This window comes from Anarhichas minor, unplaced genomic scaffold (assembly GCF_050575085.1).
Source record: "Anarhichas minor isolate MPS153535 unplaced genomic scaffold, ASM5057508v1 ptg000051l, whole genome shotgun sequence".
Classification (NCBI taxonomy): Eukaryota; Metazoa; Chordata; class Actinopteri; order Perciformes; family Anarhichadidae; genus Anarhichas; species Anarhichas minor.
Genome location: NW_027466497.1, coordinates 2455867 through 2464172, shown reverse-complemented (window position 1 = coordinate 2464172; position 8306 = coordinate 2455867).

The window sequence follows — 8306 nt, the reverse complement described above, 5'->3', positions numbered from 1 at the left end:
TTCATTTACAGAGAGATTTGTGCAAAAGACTCTTAACTGTCAGAAAGATTTTCATTGACATGAGGGGATGTGCCCAGACCTTAAAAAAGACTGGTTCTTGTTTTTACAGTTTTCGGTGGACTCCAAAAATACAGGCCTCAGACAACAGTTTAAAATGTTGGAAAATATGCATGTATTTCATCTGAAAGTGAGTTGAGAGGACTGTTCCAGACTCTGCTGGAACAATTTCTTGTCAAACAACAGCTACGTGCTGTGACTCTTTGCAATATCCCAAAGTCTTGTCACAGTGAGGTTGCCAGTTTTGGTACCAACCTGCCTGTTCAGAGAACGGAAGTGAAAACCTGTGCCCATCGACCAAATCTGCCATGCTGCATTGAAATGGAGGATTTAACCGGGCCCACCCTACCACTCAGCTCTATATTCCCTAGATCTCTATGTTTCCTCATTGTTGAAAGCAGCCCTATGTTCCATCAGCCCAATAATCCATTAACGCTTCGTTCCCTTAGCCCTATATTTCCTTATTGTCGGAAACATCCCTATTTTCCCTCAGCTCTATATTCCATCAACCCTATGTTGCCTCATCCCTATGTTCCCTGAGTTGGTAAACCAATCTAATTCCTTTAAAGCAATATTCAAATGTATGTTGCCTCAACATAAAAACAATAGTCCACAATTTGATTGTGTAATTTTTCTGATATTGACCAATTGAAATATATCCAAATACACCACTGAAGTTGGGTTAGGTAGATAGGTAGTGTGCAGTCAAATAATCAGACTTTTTGCTGAAAACAACAAGTTTCATGAGAGCGGTGAGACTGAACACCAGAACAGTGAAGTAGTAGGCCGTGACACTAAAACAACTAGCTGGAAGTTATTTTCTGGATTCCACCAGGAGGAACCAGACAGTGTTGATGCTGTTCATGTTTCCTTTCCAAGTGGAACCTAATCCACCGGTATTGAAGGAAGTTGCTTCTCGTCTGACATAGCGTGTCTGAAGCAATCCGGGAAAGCCAGCCAGGTGGCTTTTTTGACCTCCCAAGATGTTTCAAGGTTTTATTTCTGCATGTTTAATTAATTGTTGTTTATTTGAGGTTTGCCATGCCAATAGAAACATCTCTTTTGCTCTACCCACTTGTTAAGTTTGACAATCACTGTGAATTATTTGTGCCAGTTTTTTTTTTTAAGTCTTACAAATCATTTAAGAGCTAAAACTTTTTGTATGAGTGAAAAAAGTTTGAGGGAATTTTTGTGAAATGATCAGTTTATTTCTGCCTCGTTTCCAGTGGAACCGTTTCCCCCTCTGGCTCAGCTTGAAAGATCTCAGGAATGAAAATGAGTCGAAATTAAACAATTTTGTTGTGATTGTGTTCAGCTGAAAAGACAGCTGGTGGTGAGTTCACAGATATTTATATATAGGAGTTATCGGCTGTTTAGTAAGACAGTGCAGGATCTTGATAGGAGGAGGAAGGGATGGGATTTCTCCCTGAGGATCTCTTCTGGCATGTGTAGACACACAGAAAGCAGAATTTCACAAGAAGTTGACAACATCCCAGGAGGAATTGGTGAAGGGTTTGCCTGTTAGATATTTGTTTACTTGAACCGTTGTCAAGGACATTATCACCTTTTCTTTTCTTTTTTGCACTAAAATGAATCGGATAGACAAAATAGGTTTTGGATTCTGCAACGCTTTCTTACTGACTTCTCCACTTGGCCCCTTGATGCCTGCTTTCATTGCAGTTTGAGGAAATGTTCTGTTCATCCTGAACTTCTGTAACTTGCTCTGCTTGTTGTTTACCGAGCTGGAAGGGAAGTTAATGCAGAATCTTCTGAGACCGAAAAGAATCACTCAACTTTACTGTAAGCCCTTTTCCACCTGATATCACTTGTACCAAAGAACGTCTCCACAGTGTTTAATACATAACTACTCACCTATTTTTGCTTTTCGACATCCCCAGATTTACAATCCCTCCTATGGTGACTTTTGGAGTCTGTATATATACTGTGTGTGTGTGTGTATATATATATATATATATATATATATACACTCTCTGACCCCTCTGCTCTTATTACATTTGCAGTGTGCAGTGGCTAATGCGACACACACCTCAGGCGGAGGTTGGATGAATCGGATATACAGGGATTTTATGCACACGTCCCTGTATAGCTTACTGTTTTTCATTGCTATAAATGTGAATGAGCCACTACGGATGTGGGACTGGGTCAGGAAATACCGATGTGGAAGGCAGTGGCTCTCCTTAGGATTCCTCTGGCTGGGAGGCCCTGTCTGACTGGCCAAGCTGGAATCTGCAGGCAAGAGGAAGTAGGGCGGCTAATGACCCTAGTGATCCCTCTCATCAGACTGCTGCAACTTTTCAAAGGCAGGGAGGGAGAGAGAGAGCGAGACAGAGAACCAAATACCATTTTTTCCCAGAGAGGAACTAGGGCTCAGCATTCCTGGCATTGCCACTGGCCTTCAAACAATCCATACTCTATCCTGTGTGTGCTGGGAGAGTGAATGGCCGCAGTGTGTGAAACTCACAGGCCCAGTTTGCCCATCGGAGAGAGAGCAGCCAACGTTGCCAGCACACTCAGAGCCCGAGACCCGGCCCAGCCTCTGTCCCCCTGGCCGCTAAGCCAAACACTCGCATGTCTGAGGCGGCACTGTTGAGCCACCGCACAGGCCCGACCACTGCTGAAAAACCACTCCAGGGGGAAAAAAAACAGCCCGGGTCCAAAGAAGAGCAAATATTTGATCAATCCGAGAAAGGCCAGAAGGAGGGTGAATGTGCAGAAGTGGTGGAGGAGGAGAGGGATAGGAGGAGTGAGGCAGGGATGGCTGGGGATGAAAGGAGCCACCATTGTATCAATCACACTTTTCAAGTAAAAATTAAACTAAAGTGACTGGGTGTCATATAGGCAGTAGAATAAAAGACTAAGAAAGAGTGACTTTAAACTTACGACCCTAAAAAACTGAAATAACAGGTGACTTGTGATTCCAGTTTTACTAGAATACCAAAAATATAGCATGGGAGTCCATTCTTGACCTTTGAAATAGCAGCTTAACAAAAGAAAAGGTCCACTTACAAAACTTGTTTTTGTTGTTTAGATTTTCTGGAGCTTTCAACAGCAATTTACGACCTTCATCAACAGATGGAATTTCCGCATTTGACATGGCGATGACTCAGCGGTTATCACCTGTTGTCTTTTCCTATTTAGGTCATCGCTGGAAACTGGAATAACAGGTGACTTGTGATTCCAGTTTTACTAGAATACCAAAAATATAGCATGGGAGTCCATTCTTGACCTTTGAAATAGCAGCTTAACAAAAGAAAAGGTCCACTTAAAAAACTTGTTTTTGTTGTTTCGATTTTCTGGAGCTTTCAACAGCAATTTACGACCTTCATCAACAGATGGAGTTTCCTCATTTGTCATGGCGATGACTCAGCTGTTATCACCTGTTGTCTTTTCCTATCCAGGTCATCACTCCTGAGCCATGGATAAAGGCTCTGTGATGTGGTGAAAAGCTCCAGAAAAAGCTAGTAAGTGGACCTTAAATGAAGTCTTTCCCACTACTATTTCCAAGATAAAGAATGAACCGATGCACTCAACTTATGAAGGTTTGAAAGCTCAAAAACGTCTTCTAAGTTGTTGCTGTTGTCTTTTGTCCAAGTTCTTTAAAGAAATCTGTGAATTTTTTCATAATCCTTTGCACACTAGTCCCTCTAAAGTGATATGATGTATCGTTAATAATATGCAATGCTTCAGAATAATGTTGGAGGTCACTGTCGGGCGTCCCAATGTTCACTGAACCAGTAACCTCATCAGTGTCTGAAACCAGGTCACACTACTGGTGTACAGAATGGTTTGAGACACACCAGACAGTCAAACTAAGTTCTAATTACATAAACCATTAATGGTAAAACAGAGGTAAGAAATAATTGTATGCGTTTGTCACGCTGTAAGTAGGCCAATCATGTTGGACAGAGATCAGTGGTGATGACTCTGCGAATCTGAATGAGTCATTGTGTAGGAAATGTTACACCGACCCATTCTAACATTCTTCTTTTGTTCGCCAAACAGATCCACCTGCGTGATGTAACTTTTCACCATGAGCCTGGTCTGTTTATTTTGTAAAACAAGCATATCTGTAAAGCGGGATACACACTTGTTGAGCAAAACAAAATGATCCCACATTAAAAGGAGAACATGAGGTAGGCACGACTTGAAACTTGCACACAACAAAACCTGTCCCTTATACCCTTAAGACCTGAACCAGTAGTTGTTATTTGGCCTTAAACTAAACTAAACTTACTTTATTGGTGAAATGTCCTGTTTGTATCGTAGACTGTTTATAAGAAGTGGACGTAGTCTTTGAGACGTCACCTATTTGTTTGTGGATGTCAGTTTTGAAGCTTGAGTTTGGCATTTTGGCCGTCGCCATCTTGGATTTTGGCAATCGCCCTTTTGACGGAACTGACCATGTTTGCACTGCAGAGGAGTGATGCAGAGAACGCCGTATGCGGCTCTGGTAGCAATAGCGATCTGTCAATCACAAGGTAACCCCACCCTAAACCATGCCCTGCTTTATGGTCTATTTTGCTCTAAATAGGACCATAATGCTCTAAATAGGACCATAATTTACTACCATAAAATACATCATGCTGTATTTAGCAAGACTTGAAACTAGCAATTGAGACCATGAACTTGTGTTCACAATGCTTCCTGAGGTAATAAATCCTTTGAGAAGTAGGGTCGTTCCCTCCTAGACTTCCATATAATCAAACTTCTTATGCAACCAGAGGAGTCGCCCCCTGCTGGCCAGTAGAGAGAATGCCAGTTTTTTTTGTCTCCTGGTCTAGATGGCTCTGAAGTTCCTGGTTAACGTTGCTTTCACCTGCCACTCAACCTCTAATTTAGAGACCCGCAACGTTATAGACACTCCTCCTCTACCGGTCCCTGTGGGATTTATGTAAGCGTGATGACATACTACACTGAAGTCGGCTGGTTTTAAATAAATGCACATTTATCAGTGTTTTCCACACTGATACAGAATGAGGTCATCAGCCATCAATTAACTAGTTGACTAGTAGTGGCAGGATGCTGCCAGGAAGCAGATGGAGATCTCAGCTCTGCTGGCTCGGCCTCAGGCCTCACTGCCAGGCTGAACATATGGTGGCGTGTAGCAGCTCATCCGGGACTAGATCTCGGTATAGGCGACGGACTGCTGCACCCACCCACTCCTCGTTAGACTGACTGGCCATTAGTTACACATTAGGCACACACAAGGCTCATTCCCGTCCAGAGGCCCCAGTGATTGTTGTAAGAAATCCAATAAACCATTGTTTTTCTGCTTTTTCTCAATAATGATGCATTATTTCACCCACCCACATCCCAATCACTATGAATCAGAAATGTCCCCGCCCAATATGCGGATTTACCACATGCCCACGATTATAACAATTACTGCATTACATTTGGAGCTGGAGCTAGATTATTTTAGTTTAGTATAAACACTCAAAGCTTTAGCCAGGCTCTCCAAGTTTTAAGATATGCTTATCAGCGCCTCTAAAGATCACTAATCAAAACATTAAATCATTTATGATGAAAAATAGGGAGAACTGGGTCAAGAAACTCTGTGTTGGTAATGTTAAAGTGGAAAAAGAGGTGCAATAAAGGGCAATACATTGCCTACTAATAGCAACTTCTATTTTATGTAAGCTGGACAGTCATTGTTTTTTTATTAAATCTTTTCAAAAATAAATTAAAAAACGCCATTTTCTGGTGTTAGATGAAAATAAGTGCTCAGACTATTTATTGGTGAACAGCAATTAATCCACCTGCCCAGAACCTCTGTGCAACGTCTCTGAAGACTTGGCAACCTCCCTGTGATGACAACAACCTGTGGAATCACTGCACCTGACTGTTATTCGCCAAGAAACAGTTACAGTACAGGAGATTTTGTTGGACTCTTTGGTCTGTCAGCCAAACGATTCTGGGTTGAACGGAGACTCAGTTGCAGACGCAGATGACACGGGGTAAGTACATGAAGGCTTAGGCTTTAATGAAAAACCAGGCAGTCATACACAGAGGGTCAGTCCAAAAAGAGCAAACACATCCAGACAAGAAATCCAGAATACATAGAAAACTTCCACCGGAGCACCCAGGGTAAAACAAAGACGGCATGGGAACAGGCAAAAACAAGGGAGTATATTAACGGGGTAGACTAATAGCAAAATCAGGGGCAGTGAGTCATTGAGGGCAGGTGTAGATAATCAAGGAGGCTGGAAACACATCTTGCATATCTGGCCAGTGTTCGGGGCAGACACTTCTTGATTACAAATCTCCCCGTATAGAACCAAAGACTCTGTCAAGACTTTATCATCACATATCATCTGCTTACAATAAACCAATATATTTTTCTTGATTTACTTGTCTCTCCTGATTGAAATACATTTGGTGATCACTGCACTTTCCAGAGAGAACAAGGATGGACACTGTCAGGCTTTGTTTCCCACAGACCTCTGCTTTTTTCATCTGTTCAGCCATTGACGGCTCATGTATGGAGGAGAGAAAATGGAAACGCTTTAATGACCTGTTGCTATATTTCAGCCGGCAATACAGAACAACGCAACACATTTTGTGCATATGGAAATGCTTCAGTGTGTTTTCAGTGTGTGAAATGTTGCTTCTCTTTGCGAGACTTGATATACAGTGTGTGACTGGGAAATCCAATTGAGAGGAAAATGGACCCCGGGGCAAGCAGGCAGGAGGCGTATGCAGTATGCTTAGAATAATACCTTTTTAGACCTGATGATGTTTTATGAGAGTTGACTCGCACGTCTTACACCTTCCAAACTCCATCAGGATCTTTTGAAGCAAAACGTGTTATGAGAAATCTTTCACCTACATGAATGCCTGGATGATTTTTATTTGGGTTTGAGAGAGAGAATATTTCATACTCAGGAATGCCAAGTAATGAAAGGCTTGGATTTTTTTTTATTTTATCATTCTAAATCAAGTGTGGTATATTTTCAGGTCTTACACAGTACAGCGAAGACCCCAAGTGTATTTGTCTTAGATGAAAACCAGATGTGCAGGAGACCAGGGGCAGAAGGGGGGATGTGTAGAATGAGGAGGCCACATACATTCTCTTACGTTCCGCCCAGATGTAAACATAACATGTACCCTATATAAAGATGAAGCAAGAGCCCTAAAGGAGGGACTTTTCGGATTCGACTTGAGACCTCCGGACGATCTAGACGTCCGTAATGGCATGTGTTGCTTGTTTGTAATAAACTTTATTATACCAGCAAGAACAGTGTCCACGGAGCATCCTTCCTCATCACTTCAACAGAACTGTCGCATGCAAGATACGACACAAGCAAACGTACCTCCAAAGTTTTCCTTACTTGTAGCCCCAGTTCCTAGACTCATGGTTGTCTTGGACCAAAACAAAGCTTATTTTTGCTCATCCTGACTGCTGCATGCGTATCATTTGGCTGCTGTTGAAATCAGCGGACAACCAGATGTGCTGTGGCTATTACTTTTTTTGTTTTTTACGAGGGGGTAGGGTTTGTGAGCTTCATGGAATGGACACCATGAGGAAGCATGGTATACCTAGTCTGTTTGGCTCAGATAAACACTGTTACATAAGCTGTCTGGGGCCAACTGATAAACAAGACCAACTATACAGTATTAGGCCAGCTGGGTGCCTTGAAGGGTTGGAGTGGCTGGAGGGTAATCAATCATTTGAGGAGAATTTACAGTCGTTGGTTATTCAAGTGGAAAGCTCATGTGGTTGGCAGTGAAACTGCCTAATATCGCTGATTTCACTCTCAGAGCCAAAGTCAGCGCCTGGCAATCAAAGCCATGCGGGATCAGATCCAGTCACTTTGGGCTAAGAAGATCCATATGGAGCAGAGGCCACACTTTTCCAGGCTCGCCCTCTCTGTTTTCCCATGGCCCCACAGTGGAGGAGCCTCTCACAGCATTAAAAGGAACATCCTTAACACTCCTTATTAACAGTGAGTGGCCCCATTTGGTACAGTGGCCATTAACATTTATGAGAGGAGAGCTTCTCACAGGGGCCCAAGGGTGACAAACAGTGTGAGCTTTCAGAGGGCCCGTGTTTACTGTGGCTGTCAGGAAGCTGGTGGGATATGGGAAGAGAACACCCCTGCCCATCTTCCTCAAAAAAAAACAAATGAAACAGGCTGGTGTTTGGCCTGAGCAGATGCTGGTGTGATACCATTCTGAGTTTTTTTGCCTTCGGACGAAGCTCTGACATCGGCCGTGTGGAAGACTGT